The sequence below is a fragment of the Lacerta agilis genome, chromosome 3 (assembly GCF_009819535.1).
Source record: "Lacerta agilis isolate rLacAgi1 chromosome 3, rLacAgi1.pri, whole genome shotgun sequence".
Classification (NCBI taxonomy): domain Eukaryota; kingdom Metazoa; phylum Chordata; class Lepidosauria; order Squamata; family Lacertidae; genus Lacerta; species Lacerta agilis.
Genome location: NC_046314.1, coordinates 45,354,025 through 45,371,297, shown reverse-complemented (window position 1 = coordinate 45,371,297; position 17,273 = coordinate 45,354,025). Strand labels below are relative to the sequence as shown.

Here is a 17,273-nt window from a genome sequence, read left to right as displayed (position 1 = left end):
AGAACATAGGAAGAAACTGCTAGACCAGGCCAAAGACCCATCCAGTCCATCACTCTGCTCTCACAATGCCCAACCAGAAGTGCATGGGAAATCTTTCTTCATGCAACACATAGCTGAACTATGGAAATGGCTACCTGCAAAATGGAATTTGATATCACAGGAGGTCCATGCTTCCTTGCACCTGGCTTGCTCACGAATGAGGTTGGACAGACTTAAGGAAATACCAAAATCCTCCCCAGGTGCTTAGTGTCCTTCCCAGGGACACAATGAGAAGATGTGTCAGAAGAAGCCTTTGTGTTATTATGCAGACCACACTCCTGACACTCTTTGAGCAACTAGTCTTCTAGACCGTTGGTCTACAACTGGTGGGTCAAAACCCATGAGGTAGGTACACTAGCACTATTACAATGAAATACACACATGGTAAAAATCAGAAAATGAGCCTCTTAATGCAAGTTTAGGTTAAAGGAGAGGTTGTGAGTCTGAAAAGGTCGAGGACTACAGCTCTATACCAATGTCCCGGACACAGTTACATAGCAGAGTATTACAGTGAGACAAATCCTTATTTAGCCTGGAGAAAAAGAACTTCTGCCAAATTCATGCATTCATGTAATACTAAATGTTCCCAGAGCTTTTTATTTTGACAGTGTACCTTTTTTAAAAAAGCTTGTAAATCATGGGATTTAAGACAGCAGCTTTTATGCAATCCAGATTCAGCCCAAAATATAAAACTCATCACCTTGGTAAAGGATGAAATAAAAAGATAAAGAAAGGAAATAACCTCCGTCACTGGTATTTATGTTTAATGTTAGAAATGTTGAATTCTACACCCTATTAATTTTCCAATTAGACCCCTTTGCCATTTTCTTTCTTTGCAGAATTTTATAACGCAATGAAAACCTGTGCTGTGACTATTGATCGAAGCAGGGATTTTTATTTATTTATTTTTGCATACTACGGAACCATTCCCCCCCCCCCAATATCTAAATTACACATGTGTCATTATGCTGCAACATAACCATATACACCATGTTTTCAGCCTTAGGTCTTCAGGTGTCATTGGACTACAACAGCCATCCTTCCTGATCATCGGATAAGATAAGCTGTCTGGGGCTGATGGGAGTTGTAGTTCTACAATGCCCGGAGACCCAAGATTGAAGAACACTGATAGTAGCCTAGGATCTTGTGTTTTGTGACAATAGCGCATTTTAATATACTTTCCCTACATGGTTCACGGTGACATACATTATGCTGCTGTTCTCTGCTTTAATCTTGGGGCCTATACGTTTATTTGAAAAAGATCAGAAAGGAGAAACGTGACAGAGGTTTATAAAACTTTGCATCACGGGAATAAGATAGACAGAGGGGACCTTTTTCTTCCTCTCTTGTAATACTAGAAATTGGGGTCACCCAAGGAAATGGATTGGCGTGAGATTCAGAGAGACAAAAGAAACTAGTTCTTCACCCATATATGAAACTTGCTTTCTCAAGATATGGCAATAGTTTTAAAGTGCAAACACTGAGACCATCCAAAGGAACAGTGTTGTGCTGCTTTTGTGGTGTTTTATAATTTATTGTATATATTGCTGCATACCTCAATATTACATTGAATGAATTGGTGGTATATAAATATTTTTATTTAAAATAATAATCTTAGAAAGGAAATTTTAAAAACATGTTTTTCTTGGCCTTTAGTGGAAACATTTATTGTACATGCTCTGTACAGTGTTTTGTTGTTGTTGTTGTTGTTGTTGTTGTTGTTTAATGGCACTTAAATTGTTTATGCTAAGTCTTGTTTAATTTCATTTATGATATTTAGCTTACTGTTTCCCATTGTGCTTTTACATATATTGCACACAACCCTGATGTCTTTTTGATGAAGGGCCGTGTAAAAATATTTAAAAAATAAATAAATTAGTTCAGATGGGATTTAAAAGCAGGTTAAACCCATTCATGGGGGATGGGTCTAGCATATATACTAGCAGCAAACTCATTCGTCAAGTGCCAAGCCATATAGAGCCAAAATAGCACCATCCAGATGCAAGAAGATGATATCAGAAGGTTGGGAGAATTGCCAAGGTTTGCAGAAGTGCAAAGAAAGAGAGGAAAAAACCATAAGAGAAGGACTTCAAAGTAATCCAGTAAGGAGTGACTGAGCATGCTCAGAGGGCATGGAACAATGGTTGATAACTGGGTGGGGGAATGAGAATTCTCTGGAGGAGGAATGAAATGGAGTACCTTATATAAGAGCCTAGCTAGCTGAAACTCTGAAACGGAGTGTGCCACACATAGAATAATTTTGTTGCATATCCCACCTGTTCATAGCCATTATCGCCAAATAAAACTTGCACGGTCTGAGAAAGTGAAGCTCTAATACCAGTTCTCAAGGGTAAACAGAGGAAGGGATTTTTCTCTGTGTTCTGCTTCTGGCTGGTCGCTTCTGGACTCAGGCTGAAGAACTATGTAGGCATTTGATCCAATCCAGCAGTGTTATTATCTTTTCAACATGCCCGAGCAGGAATTTGAAACCAGATGTCTACCATCCTTGATCTTTTAAGATGTCATTATTTCTAAAGAGGGATTTCTGCCAGTTCACTGGCCTGCAAGGTGGAGAGAGGGACTTTCTCCAACTCTTTAAGTTACCTAAAGCTCCCCTCCATTCCCTGCCTCTTTGTATTACACTGGTGAAAAGCGTGTCCAGAGGCCTTCCGTGGGGAAGGCTGCCTTCCTGCGACTGCCTGTGGCAAAGAGGAAAGTGCTGCCGGCAAATCTGGATGGCTGCCATGCCAGCAGCTCCTTCGGATGGGAGAAGCCTATAAAGAGACATGACCGCTTCATGCTTTGTAGCAAGGGAGGACCAGTTGGAACGACTCTCCTTGCCGTATCGTAATTGAAAACTTCCATATGGAATTCAGAAATGCAATCGAGTATGGAAATAGAAAATTAACTGCCCATTTTAAGTATGCCATAACATTTGGATTTGTGGCTGGAACAGACAGGGAGTCAAAGGGAGGACACGTTTCTTTCTCAGGTGTATAGGGATAGGACGCATATAAAGGAAGCAACTTCGGCTACGGTTGGGATGGATAAGTCACCCTCAGCAGCAGGAGCTCTTCAGAGTCAGCAGAAGTGCCAGCACATGTGATTTTTGCGTGGCTGTTATGAACGTAAGAAAAAGAGTCCTGTTGGATCAAACCAAACATCAGTCTATCCCACAATGTGTACAAGGACAATAATCCCAAAAATATCACTCTGCCCTCTCCCCATAACTGGCATTTACAGGCTAACTGCCTTTAAACGTGTTCTAATTGTGACAGCTAATAGGTGCTGATAGGCTGATTCCTTTGTGATTATTTCAAATCTCCTAAAGCATTTAATTCAGGGGCTATTCATTCCACTAATGAACATTAATAATAGTACGAGGAGGAGGAGGAGGAGGAATACAGCTGCTTGAAAGCAAGTTCCATGGGACTTATTTTGAGAGAAATGTTTAGAAATTGGGGGGGGGGAGATGTATGTGTGCTGTAAGGCAAATCTTGCATTCATTCCTGCTAGTCCCTTAACATTGTGGTATAATAATAATAATAATAACAATAATAATAATAATATCTTACCTACCCTCCACAGTAAGGTCCCAGAGTGGGTTACAGCATAAAACAATATTTAAAATAATTTAAAACAACCTACAAACATGGGTATTGTGGGGAGAGGCTTGGGCAAGATGCCTTCGATGGATACCCTACCTGGGTGCACACACTTCCTTTTCACTTCCACTATTTTTGCTGATTACTTGCTTACCTGCCTCTCCCTCTAGGCCCAATCCAACCTACTTCTGAGAGGGGGTGGGCACAGCAGCAGCAGGTCCAGGGAGGTCCCCTATTCGGAAATGGGCCTTGGCAGGGGCCCAGTCATGTCCACACCATACGCTGGCCCTGCGCTCTAATGAATATGAACCAAACATTTCCAGTGCTGTTCACAATAGCACACGGAAATAGTTACAATAGGAAAAAAATAGTGCTAAACACATCTCTATTGTGGCTGCTTTTAGCACCATTTTTTCCTATTGTAACTATGCAGCGAGACAATTCTATGTGGTGCTGCTTGGAGTGACTGACTGGAAGCATCTTCTGCTACAAAACACATCCTGCTAGACGTATATCACTAGAAATCCATTGTACTATTTGTTCAGGAGCTGTGATGACTCCTGAGGCATTCCAATCACAGCTGGAGCTGTCAGTATCAAGCAATCCATAGTGGCTTAGGTAATTTTTATACTTTCTGCTCTATAATTCAGATGTTGTTGGCCTACAACTCCCATCATCCTTCTTCATTGGCCACACTGCCTGGGGCTGGTAAGAGTTGTAGCCCAATAACATCTGAAGGGCACCAGCTTCAGGGAAGGTTTAGCTGAAGTTTCATCCCAAGTGTTTTTTGAGTCCAAACTACAGTGCAGTTTTAGCAGACAGTATATCATGTGTGGCTTTCATTGGGGTCTATACACAGATTCTTCGGCTGCAATGTGTATATCTCTACACAGAAACACTTCTTTATGTTTTCTTTTACAAATGCCATTCAAATATTTGTTTGGAAGGCCAACCAAAAATATGTTTCTGTATTATAAGACATTTGTTGCAGAAACCCTTAAACAGCCCCCTCACTAAAATTGAAATCTAAACTTTGGCAGAAGCAATCCCCCCCCCCATATTTGTAGATCAAGATTTTCATTTCCATTCCACAGATTTCATCATCCTTTATCATACGCCTCTTCAGGATTACTGTCAGCCTTAATATATACATTGGCATAGATTGCAGGTATTCCTTTTTATAGAATTTCATAGAATAACCTTGTAGAGGAATGGTGAAAAATTCTATTGGTCTGCAGAGAAGGATGTTATTTGTTTAAAATAAATTCATATAATCATGTTTGACTTTGATATGGAAAGTGTGTAGGAAGATTTATTTCTGTAATATAATTATATAGGCTTTGAAACATAGGACCGTGGTCTCCTTAAGACTGCAGGTTCCGTTTTATATTTCACCACATTTTTAGAATAAAATGGTGGGTTTCTCAAAATGCCCTGCTGTACAGTAAGTGCCGAGGAAATATAAATATACAGATTGTACAAACATGCAGTAGAGTGTATATTTTATAATGCACCATAGTCTAAAACAATAAACACTTCCAATTTGGAAGCGTGGACAAAGTAAAACAGACAAAAAGGGATGTTCCTATCCCCAGCCACATTAGAGGGGGATATTTTTCTCAACTAAGGTTCTGTCTGTATTTTTGTATATAAGTTTTATACTTGACTCATACTCTTCATCAGACTTCCACAACCCGATGCTTTCCAGATGCCTTGGACTACAACTCCCAGCAGTCCCAGCCAGCATGGCCAATGCTCAGGCATGATGAGATTTGTAGTCTAAAACACAGAGGGAACCAGAGGAAGATTGCTCTTGACTTACGTGCTACTCCCTTACTCAAAAGCAAGTTGTGAAATGAGTTGTCAGATGAAGTATACCAGCATCTGGCTACGCCCATTTCTGCTGCTATAAAAAATAAAATAAAGGAAGGTCCATGTGAATAAACAGTTCATGGGGGTCTCTTCGTATTGAGGAGGACAGTGTTGCAACAGCAGTTGCCATTGCTGAAGTTGCAAGGAAGGTGTCATTGCCCAGGACAACCCTCCCCAAACTTAGCTTCCTGGCCTGCAACTCCTATCATGTCTGACCATGGCCATGCTGACTGGGATGGCGGGGTGTGTGTTATCCAATAACATCTGGAGGTGCGATGTTGTGGAAGACTGGTTTAGGACTTGGACTCCTTTGCACATAAAAAGGAACCCGGAGGCCTGAATTTTCCCAAGAATGGATGAGTTTCTTTCCTTGGACCATAGCAGAAAACAGCCACTGAGGAAACCACACTTGCAAAGACTTTCATAGGTGAAAAGGGAAATGTACCGCAAGAGATGGTGCCTCCTCTGTACCCTTCATTTGAATATGTTCCTTTGCCAAAGTCTTCAGATGACTCCTCCCCAGAAACCCCCTCTTTCTGGGAACCCCACCATTAATACCATGTCAGTCACAGAAGCGGAAGGAGACATACCAATATCACTGTAATGGAGATCTCAGAAACATACTTCTTTTTTCCCTTAAATTGAGAGGGTGTCTACTTTGGGATGTAGGGTCAAAAATATATATCTCTGTGCAGGATTATTTTAGCTCTCAGTAAGGTTCAGACCTTCAGAGAGCAGCTTTCTCCTGGTTACCTCATTTCTCACCCTGCTACTTTGCCCTGTTTTTCCCTCCAGCCCCACGGTGGTCAGTCTGAAAAGCGGTATGTATGTGTGGCTTATTGTTATTGTTGCTGCTGCCACTGCTGTTTTTGCAGTGGGAATTACTGCAATGGAAATGGAAAGCAAAGCTTCAGCTGTATGTGTTGTGCATATTTATTTGGAGTCTGACTCTTGTGTTACATTTTTTGGATATACTGAAACATAACACATCATTTTAGAGACACTCCATTTCAGCAGTCTGACTTCATCCAAAATGTAAATATGTTTTGGGGCATCCCTGGGGGAATGAAAGAGTAATCTGTCTATTGGTCTGTCCCAGGGGGTGTGCAGGAATTTCACTGCAGATGTTCCCTACCCACAGAGGGAGTTTAACGTTTATACGTTGCCCTGCCAAGACATACATTTTCCCTATTGCAATGCCCCCCCCCCAGTTTACAAACGAACAGAATACAATTTTAAAGGCTCAAATGTTTGGTGCATCTTATTTATGTTGGAGTTAGGTATATATAGAAGCAGAGCCTAGAAGTAAATAGTCCAGTAAGAATTCTGATTGAAAGTATAGAGAGACTTAAGGTTTATTACTCCTGGCAAATGGCAAGTAAAGCCATTCTGAGTGCAACCTTATGTGCAGTTTTCATGGAGTCATGAGGTTAGTAAAAGGAAGGTCTAATACTAACTAACAGGAGGAGGGGGAGGAGGGGGAGGAAGGAAGGAAGGAAAGCCTGAGGAAAAACAGGTACAGTGGTTACTTAAGAAGGAATTGGCAAGAAAATAATCAGCTGCCTTCCTCTCTATCACCGCCACAAACCCACTGGTCTAGGCAATTTATTGCAAACACTGTTTACAATTGCATCTACAGCCATTCACTCTTAAGAAGCAAGATAACCAATCGTGGACAACTCAAAAGAGCCTGAAGCCACAGGAGTTGGCCACCACCTCTCTAAAGCTAAGCTGGTCTGGACCTGGTCAATGCCTGGATGGGTGACTACTGGAGCGACTTGTACTCTGCCTTGATGAGAAAAAAGTGAAATATAAATGGGGGGGGGGATAAATGTTTAAATAAAGAATGACAGGACCACGTACTGGCAACACCACCCATCAGCTGTACATGAAGGGAAATTACACACAAACACTCAGAGAAACCTACTACTGTATAATATAAGGACCGGAGAGGTGCTTTGTTTTCAGGAATCAAGGAAGCTTAGCTTCAGCCAGGGTGCTAATGCTTTCTAAGGGAATGGGTGCGTTGGACAGAGAGATACCAAGTCACCAAGCTGAGGCACAGTGTCATATGAAATAGACCTTAAGGGAATATATGAGAGCCTGTAGGGAAAACACAGACATTTTTCATACAGTGTTGGAATCAGACACAAAGGCATCCATCAAATAAATGCAGCAATTCATTTCCACTGAATGTGCTGGTTTTTATGTTTCGGTTTTAGTGCTAGCTTATGAGAAATATCCTATGTAGAGCTATGCAAAACTGCTTTACAATCCAATTTAAAACAATACACATCTTGCAACTGTTCTGCAAGTTTCAATTTGCATGTTAATTTCATAAAAACAGCTTGGAGGAATTGCCAAAGCATTTGCTTTAAAACACGTTGGAAATTACACACTAATGAAAGCATACATACATTCTGTTTATATCCTGCTTTTTCTGTCTTTATTCTTTCTGGTGTCTTTTTAAAAAAAAATAAGTGACCTCAGTAACATGTATTTGGCTTCAAAAACGTTCTGCCAAGCATTCCAAAGTGCTTTGACAAATATATACTTCTCATTATTTTACAAACAATAAGCTGGAAGTAGATTCTGCAATTTGAAAAATAAATATGATTTATGTCAACCCTATTAAAATGTCCCTTTTGCCTTTCTATTTGATTATTATCCTGTAATTCAGAGACTGGAGCCTGTGTCAATGCTGTCAAGGGATCCACATAGCCGTAGGGCTTCCAAATCTACAATCTTCAGCAACGCCTATTTTGCATACAATATTAATATGTATGCAAATCATAATTGCATAAATTTCCATTTTTCTGTCAGAGTTCATCCCAAGAAGCACAATACAGCACTTATAATCAGTAAGTCACTTTACTATCTTAATTGTGTTAAAATAAGCTGGAGGCATGACTTGAACTTGGACCTTCCAGATCCCAATCCAATTTGCTAATCTTTACACCAAAGATCTCCTAAAGAGTGAAAGAAATATTTTTATATTGTACATTATATGTGTGTATATATAATATATAATTTGATATATGCATGTATTTCATATGTATCTTAAGACACTTGTCTTCCATGCTTTTTCATATAACCTTAATTCTGTAATCAAAACAAAATAAAAAATAAATAAATCCTTCCAGTAGCACCTTAGAAACCAACTAAGTTTGTTCTTGGTATGAGCTTTCATGTGCATGCACACTTCTTCAGATAATTCTGTAAGTTGTTGTTGTTGTTGTTCAGTCATTCAGTTGTGTCCGACTCTTCGTGACCCCATGGACCAGAGCACGCCAGGCTTGCCTATCTTTCACTGAATTCTGTAAGTACATTTGTGTTTATATGTATGTACTAGCTGACCTGGCCACGCGTTGCTGTGGCTGATTTGGTGAAACGTAAAAGGAAGATACAGTATAAAAGAGAAAGCGTATTCCCCACACCTTTTCTCGGTGAAGTTCAGCCTGCCTGCTCTCCTTTCCCCCCTCCCCCTCCCCACGTTTTCGGCTTCCTCCACAAAACTTATTATTACTGGTATTCGAGTTGCTGAGGTGTTTTTCCCCGCTTGTCTCCATGGCCCGGCTTTACGGTCTTGTGACCCTTCCCATCTCAGCACTACGACACCTGACCTTCTGCATCCCATGTGCTCTCTTTGGCTGGGGAATCCTCCTTCCCTCCAGGGCTCCATATGCATCATGGTGAGGCTAGGGACCCTCCCAACCCCCCCCCCATGTCACAGACCAGGGGGAGGTGTTTTGCTCCCCTCCCCCCAGCAATCCATGACCGGCTTTACAGTCTCGCGACCCTCCTGGATCTTAACACCACCACGCCTGACCTTCTGCCTCCCATGTGCTCTATTTAGCTGGGGAATCGTCTGCAGGGCTCTGTATGCGTCTTGGTGAGTCTGGGGACCCTCCCAACCACCCCCATGTCCCCGGGGGGCGTTTTGCTCCCCTCCCCCAGCAACCCCTCCGCACCCCACCGCAATTGCCGTCTACCCCTCCCCCCCACTTCTCCATCCGCTCACCAGTTTCTGCAGGTTGGCGGCCGTCGACTACGGTGGTTTGTAGGATGAGGAGGTATAGGGGGAGGGTGGTGGTGACATAGGAGGAGGGGCCAGAGGTGGTGGGGTGTGGCAGTCAAATGAGATGACTGCTGTGGTCTTTGACATCCACTGGAGGGCGCTAGATTTGTTTGCACAAAATCACATTTTTACCTGGGAAATGTGTGGTATTTGTACAATTTAAGTACATATGATCCCTCCCATATGGCCATGGAATGTTGTGTCCGAATTTGAACAGAATTGGCTTAGCGGTTACAGAGAAAGGCGAAAACAAACAAACATGCAGCTTGAAAGATTTTATATATATAGATGAATGTGTGTGTATCAGGGTATGAACAAGTGTTTAAGATATTAGAGGTAACCTTGCCTAACACTGTACACTTTCAAGTAGACAAGATGCAGCTGGAGTTCTGAGATGGGCTAATTTGTGTTGCAAAGTATCTCTAGAAAATCTGGTGCTGTTTCAACATGGAGATTCCTGCCAGTTGGCATAGCACAGCTCTTGAAATCACATGAATGGCTGTTGAAGGGTTTAGGGAAGGAGCAACAAAAATGTAGATTCTGAGCAACAAAGTAGACTTCAAATGCCCACTTATGAGAGGAAGGGAAGCTCCAGGGCACCTGGGGTAAAGAAGGGAATGTGATTGTATGCTAAACAGAATACATTGTAAAAGAAGGAAGTCATCTGCTGCTGCCTACATGGAAGGTGGCAAAACAGTTGAATTAACCTCTCTCAAGTACAGCATGAAAAAGCAGAATAGTGACCACTGTTCTCTGCTTCCTTAGCAGTCTCTGAAGGTGTCTTCAGAAGCCCAACTCAAAGTGTTATCTTGCCCTGTGCGTTGATCTGGGCACCTGAAGATCTGACCATCAGTGAGATCTTTGGGTGCCCAGTTCAAAGTGCTATGGAATATAGGCAAAAGAGTCACCTGGTGTGACTATGATGTTCTGTGACTTGGACCATGATAGGTAGAGCAAACAACCAACTGGCCTGCTAAGTTAGAAAGGTTCCCCATCCTTGCCTTGACTGATGGGCAGCCTGCATGTTACAGCTGCTACAAAGGTGGTGAGACAAAACTCTTGATATAGCAGCTGTTCCACACTCACTGGGCTCATTTTGTGTAGCAAGGGCCATATGAAGGCTGTTTTTCCACATAATGGTCATAATGTGCAGAACAGTCCTTACGTCTTGAAGGACTTACTCCTCAACCCAAACTGTTGATCAACATGCTAGCATGCTTCTCCTGAGCCCTGAAATGGTCTTGGAAATGGATAATTTTTTAAAGATGAGCTTTTCAGGTTCTTCGGCTAAATCTTGCTTTGAGATCAAGATTAATCATACTCCAAGATGATAAAGATTCCGTCCCACCCACCCTCGTTCTTGTACACCCAATTTGCAAAAATATTGGGATTTTTAGCCTTCCCCAAAACCACTAAGGAGGAGGGGGGTCTTTTCATTTTTTGAAAAACTTATCCAGTTGGCTCAGGAAATGAACCAGTATATTTTCAGTTTGGAGGGAAATAAATTGCTTCATTTCTGAGTTAATCCACTCAAAAGAGAGGTTGGGGGAATAGTGGCTATTCGCCAATCTCTGTGTGGAGCACAGCTACAATTGTGGATACTTACCTTTGTTTGGTCCCATTGGCCCCAAATTCCCAGCAAGCCCAAATGAAAGAGAATATGAAAGCACTATTCTTTTGTTACCAGAGTTTATCACAAGGAGAACTTTCTTACCCCTATTCCCTAAGACTTTGGAACCAGCTCTTATATTTACTTCCACAGCCCAAGCCAGGTGGGGTAACCTGATCTTTAGCATCACAAAATAGTTGGACGATAGCATGATCAGGCTCAAGCTCACCTTGTGCCCTAACATTAGGAAGTGGCCTCAAGCTATGAACTTAGTATGTGTAGTTTATACCTATAGTTCTCCATCAATATCCCAGTATTCCTGACCTACACAGAGCACTGACATATTGTAACTAAAAATTGATCCTTTGGGCTCCTTTTTCCCTTCCCTTATGGTAGGGCCGGCTCTGAATAATGCTACCTATGTGGCTCTTAAGTGGCCACAGATTGTTCCTTATGAGCAGCTAATATTTTTTTTCAGATCTTCATATTCCATGTCTGACTGAATGGGATATGTGTAATAGTAATACATTGGATTGGGTAGGGTGTTAAAAATATATCAGATGAAGTTGGCATAGTAAAGAGATCAGTGTATCAGATCGGGGTGTAGTCTGCTTACATCCTAAGTTGCATTGTAACTCTCATCTAAATTTATGAAATGCAAATTTCAATGCCAGCAAATAGCTCAATAAAATATGTATGCTTACATTTTAAAAAGTACACACGGTCTCTTTTTATATGCAAAATATTCAAAAATATGGAGATGTGTGTCTCCTCCAGTGCTTTACCCTCGGACTGCCTTTGATCAAAATGTCTTAACAGCATGCATGCAAATAAATAAATGTATTTATAGCATGCTAGCATGTGACAAAACACATGAAACATTTTAATTCAAAGGCAGCTAATAAGACAATGAAACTCTTTACTATTAGGCAAAGTGAACAGCATCTATCAATTTGGACTATGTGCCTAATAGTTCAAACACATTTTTGCCATATAACAGGTTTGCAAGTCTTAAATGGTTTCACATTTCTCTAAACCACACTAAGAGCATAACATGAATATTTTAAGCAGCTTAGCTTTGATTTAAATATATTTGCTCAGGATATGCTGGCAGCAACCCAAAATGCAGTGTAATACCCTCAAAGCTTGCAATCCCAAACTCAATTTAAGAAACCAGATAATATGGACTGGCAGCATTAAAGCAAATAAAGTCAATTAACTGAGGAGGGTTTTCTCCCCTTAATTTGTTTTCTCTTGCTTGAAATTGCAAAGGGTGTGTATAGCTGGGGGATTAATGAAGAACGGAATTAATGGAAATGGAAGGGGGAAAAGAAAATAAGAGCTATTCATTAGTTAGATATTAGTAGTAGGTTGTGGCCTCACATTAAAATAGCATATATTTAGGGTCATTTATTTGTTTGTTTTGAAATGTCATAGTTTTCCTTTTCCTTGGGCAGGTAGCAATTTTAAAACATATAACACAGGCTGCATCCCTATGATATCTTGTGTAGGATAAACATCCTCATATAACCAACATGCTTAAGTCTAATTAATGCATCAAGGGCTTAATAATAATAATAATAATAATAATAATAATAATAATAATAATAATAATAATTTACTTCTACCCTGCCCATCTGGCTGGGTTTCCCCAGCCACTCTGGGGGGCTTCCAACAGAAGGTTAAAAATACATGAAAACATCAGTCATTAAAAACTTCCCTAAACCAGGGCTGCCTTCAGATGTCTTATAAATGTCATATAGTTGTTTATTTCTTTGACATCTGATGGGAGGGTCTTCCACGGGGGAAAAGCTGTCCTGGCAGCCTTGGCTATGTCACTTTCCTTACCATGAGAGGAACTAAGTAATCAAACCTGTTCCCTGCCCCCTCAAGTCCACCTAAGAAGCTCAGCGTATGAAGAAGAAGAAGAAGAAGAAGAAGAAGAAGAAGAAGAAGAAGAAGAAGAAGAAGAAGAAGAAGAGTTTGGATTTGATATCTCGCTTTATCACTACCCTAAGGAGTCTCAAAGCGGCTAACAAACTCCTTTTCCCTTCCTCCCCCACAACAAACACCCTGTGAGGTGAGTGAGGCTGAGAGACTTCAGAGAAGTGTGACTAGCCCAAGGTCACCCAGCAGCTGCATGTGGAGGAGCGGCGAAGCAAACCCGGTTCACCAGATTACAAGTCCACCACTCTTAACCACTACACCACACTGAAGAGGTTTAAGTTGGTTTCCCCGGCTCAACTGCATGGCTCTTGCAAGCCACACTTGAGTTCCTATACCAATAATTTAGGAAGTTTCGCCACTTTGTAAGCAAGCTAAGTTTTACTGCCTGTGAAACTTTTCTGAAGCACATGAATCTGATCTTCAGAGAGTTTGTAAGTAGACATTTTTAACTTACCAAACATATGGTCTTTTGCTTTCCTGGGAGAAGAGGGAGACTTTGAAAAGAAGCTTTTTAAGGGGACATTTTGAAACTCACTTAGAGGGGCATGTTTTAAAGGTGTAACATTTCCATACTTTACTTTGCTGCATATATTTTGTGACTTTAAATCTCTACTTGGATTCTCTCACCAAAGAGTACTTGTGGTGGTGCCCATTGCAGTTTGTCAGATTTTAAAATGTGCCTGAGGGCCCACAAATATCTCCTGGTGATTATGACAATACAGAATGTACACAGCACCATCAAATAAGATGGCATTCTTGCATTTGATATTACTGAAATCATAGCCCTAAGGAATTGTTTCAGTAGTACAATGTCAATTTAACATTACTGTCAGCTTACTATGGCCTATGAAAGTCATCTGATGTAATTCATAGCATACACTCATCCTATATAATTACCTTTGGGTGGTTTGATACCCACATTCATTTTCATATTTCTGTCTAAATTAGTATGGTTTGCTGGCAAACATTTTAAGCTTCCTTAAAAAAAAAAATTATTATATTGTATTTTTTCCCCAGACAAAAAGCTCTCACACAGGAAAAGAGAATGTTGACAATACCATCAAAAACAAAGATAATGTTAACCCCATCCCACCCAACCCCCAAAGGATTCACTATGCCTTACCAAACAAAGCATGTATTGCATATATAAACTTCATATTTCTCTGGTTTAAACCATCCTTTTTCATCAACATCTGCATAACTCAGATATTTCAGTGCATTCATTTTCTTCTGAAAATCTGAAGCCACTTGCAAAACAATCGGTATTGCAACTTCAATGTTTTAGGAGCCTGAGCCATTTTCTAATGTTGATTAAACATAATATAACTGCTATTCATAAATGAATTCAGGAGAGCTTTATATATATATAAAAAAACCTACTTATTTTCAACCAATGTTCAGCAAGATTAATTCTTTTGCATGCAGGATACAGGAATATCCTGGTTTATATCCTGATCTGATCCACCACTTTTTGTTAAATTCCTTCCTTTTATTTATATCCCACCCTTCCTCCCAAAGGAACCTAGAGAAGCAAACAACAAACAATAAACATATTTTAAAAATAAATAAATAAAACAATTCCATTGCAGATGCAGACAATTTTAACCTACTTGTGGAAATGAATTTAAGGATTTTTTTCATCTGCAAACAATCTCAACTTTCTGTTGCAATGTTCTCTCATCCATCTCAGCTATAGCTGAATCATGTGTGACAACCCAAACCCTCCATTGGTTCATTTGCTATCGCAAAGAATATCCTTGTTTAGTTTCTCAAAGTCAGGGGGAACTACCTAAAAGAAAACCATGGATCCCAAACTTTGCTTTAGGTGTTGGTAAAGTAAACTGATGGCTTGCAAGCATCTTTCCAGGCTGTAACATATAATAATCTTGCTATAGTAAAAAATACATAAAATCTGAATCTTCTAGTTTTGTAAAGAGAGACTTTTAACAGAATTTAGTAAACCGACTATTAGTCTACAAGTTGAGCTGCTATTAGATCTATCTCCTGTCAAAGCTACACATTTCCAAAACTGTTTTGTCGTATTACATCCCCAACACAGACATTATAAGTCTCCTTTTGTAGCTACACAAAACCAATACTTTCCATCTCCTACTTAGCCTTCCAGGGCAACCAATGCTACTAGGTGCCATCATTATACAACTTTCCTTATTGTTTATTGCTTTGGAGAAAGATTAACCTACCGGTATATTGCAAATCCTATGTTAGTCCAATTCAAAGCAGGCTCATTGAAATTGATGGATATGACTAACATATGTCAATCATTTTCAATTGGCCTACTCTAACAGCAACATATTCTATCATTATTTGCATTTTTAGTTACTTTATTTTAAAAGATTTGTCAAAGCGATTCAATAAATAATGTAAAATCAATTTAAAGCCAAATAAGAAAAAAAAAACATATAATACAAAATTCCTAAAATGCTCATGCAACAATCCAAAAAGGGCAAGTTCTGCCCCACTCCACTAAAAGATAAGCACCACATTAAAGGCTAACAACCCAATAATAATACAAAGACCAACCTTATTATTGGAGCACCTAATCATAGCATGAGTATAGCACATACTCAAACTTCTACGGTGAACCAGAAAGTCCTAGGATAGAAAATTGCTTAAATCCATGCATATCAACAGGTATTGTAGCTTGGACTGAGAACAGATTCAACCAGGTGTTTAATTTCTAAGAAGCAAAACAGTTTGTGTGGCCTTAGCGCTTTTCAGGAAAGAACAATTACACTAAATAATCAAGTGGATTTAAATAACGATGCTGCCAAATTATTTTGCTGTTTGCCAGTTCAGATAAGGCAAGTTAATTCAGTTCAACGTAAAACCAATTATGTATGTGAACAGCAAGATCTTGCCAAATGGGTGCTTCAAGATTGGGATAGCAGCAAGAAAAGCCAAAAAATGGTCTGCAAATGCCAACACATTTCCCAACAAAAACAAACCATTTGCATTATTTAGTTATTGCTTGGAGGCACTTCAATCTTTGATGCCTGGAATTCACTCAGCTTAAGAGTTGAGAAAGCATGTTCTTTTTATGTTATGCTCCCCACATTTCCACTGGAGATGTTTGTGGAAAGTGCTATTGAATGGCTTGTTAATATCTCAGCAATGTTCACTGATACAATGTTTTGTTAACTACCATTTTCTTTCCAAGTAATATTATGCTGCCAGCTGAAGGTCAATAGCCTTTAATTGTACCAGCACAGTATGTTGTACTTCCGCTCAGTTGCAACACTTGTTTCCTTCTGAATAAGTGTTATAACATATGGAGGGTCCATATGTCTTTCTCCACATCCATATGCTTTGATTTGATTTATAGGCTTCATAATAGCATTTGATTTTGGCACACATCTTGGTTTTTGAAGGAAATGAAGTCCGTACACTATTCAATTTGGTTAACACAGGAGAATTCCTTGTCTCTGGCACTTTTTGACTGATGGAATTGCATCTACATAGTAATGGAATCACCACATTCCTTTGTCTGGCAATGATAGAGCATATATTCACCTATGATCAATACTGGATATACAACTTGCTAAAATCTGTCCAATCCACAGATATTGAAATCCACTGTATATCATGGTGCATAAGATTAAAATGAGGAATTTTTAATACTGTTCATTTTGATAAGATAAAGCATGCTTAACTTCCTTTTCATTGAACTATATGTGTTGCAATATTTATATTTTGGAACACTACTAAGATTACCTAAGTATCTAGATAGCTAAATGGATTTTAAGCAAGCATTTTTCATACCCTATTCATTTTTGTCAATTTCAAAGCAAATGGTGATGGCTTCTGGGCTGGGAGCCAATGTAGGAAAAGGTCTGATGAGCAGACTAAAGGCTTGTGGTGAAGAGCACTAGATCAGAATACCAGGACTGAAATATGGTTTCCATCAAGCATCATCAGCTAAAGATTGGTTGTGGCTATAATATCTCTCTGCTGTAGAGGGAGGTCTTATTAGCTTGATATTTTACATGCAACTGATATGGAATCCTAGATAATCTGAAATGTAGATATTAATTTAAAAATGCCAATGTAAGATAAGAACATAAGAGAGCTGGCTGGATCAGGTCAGTGGCCCATCAATGGCCCA

At 39.9% G+C, this 17,273-nt stretch overlaps 1 protein-coding gene across 4 annotated transcripts in view; it reads right to left on the bottom strand.

Moving 5' to 3' along the window:
• The window catches only part of GRIK2 (glutamate ionotropic receptor kainate type subunit 2), a 438,302-nt gene that overhangs the window by 387,840 nt on the left and 33,189 nt on the right, over positions 1-17,273 (bottom strand). The gene's annotated exons all lie outside the window — the stretch shown is intronic.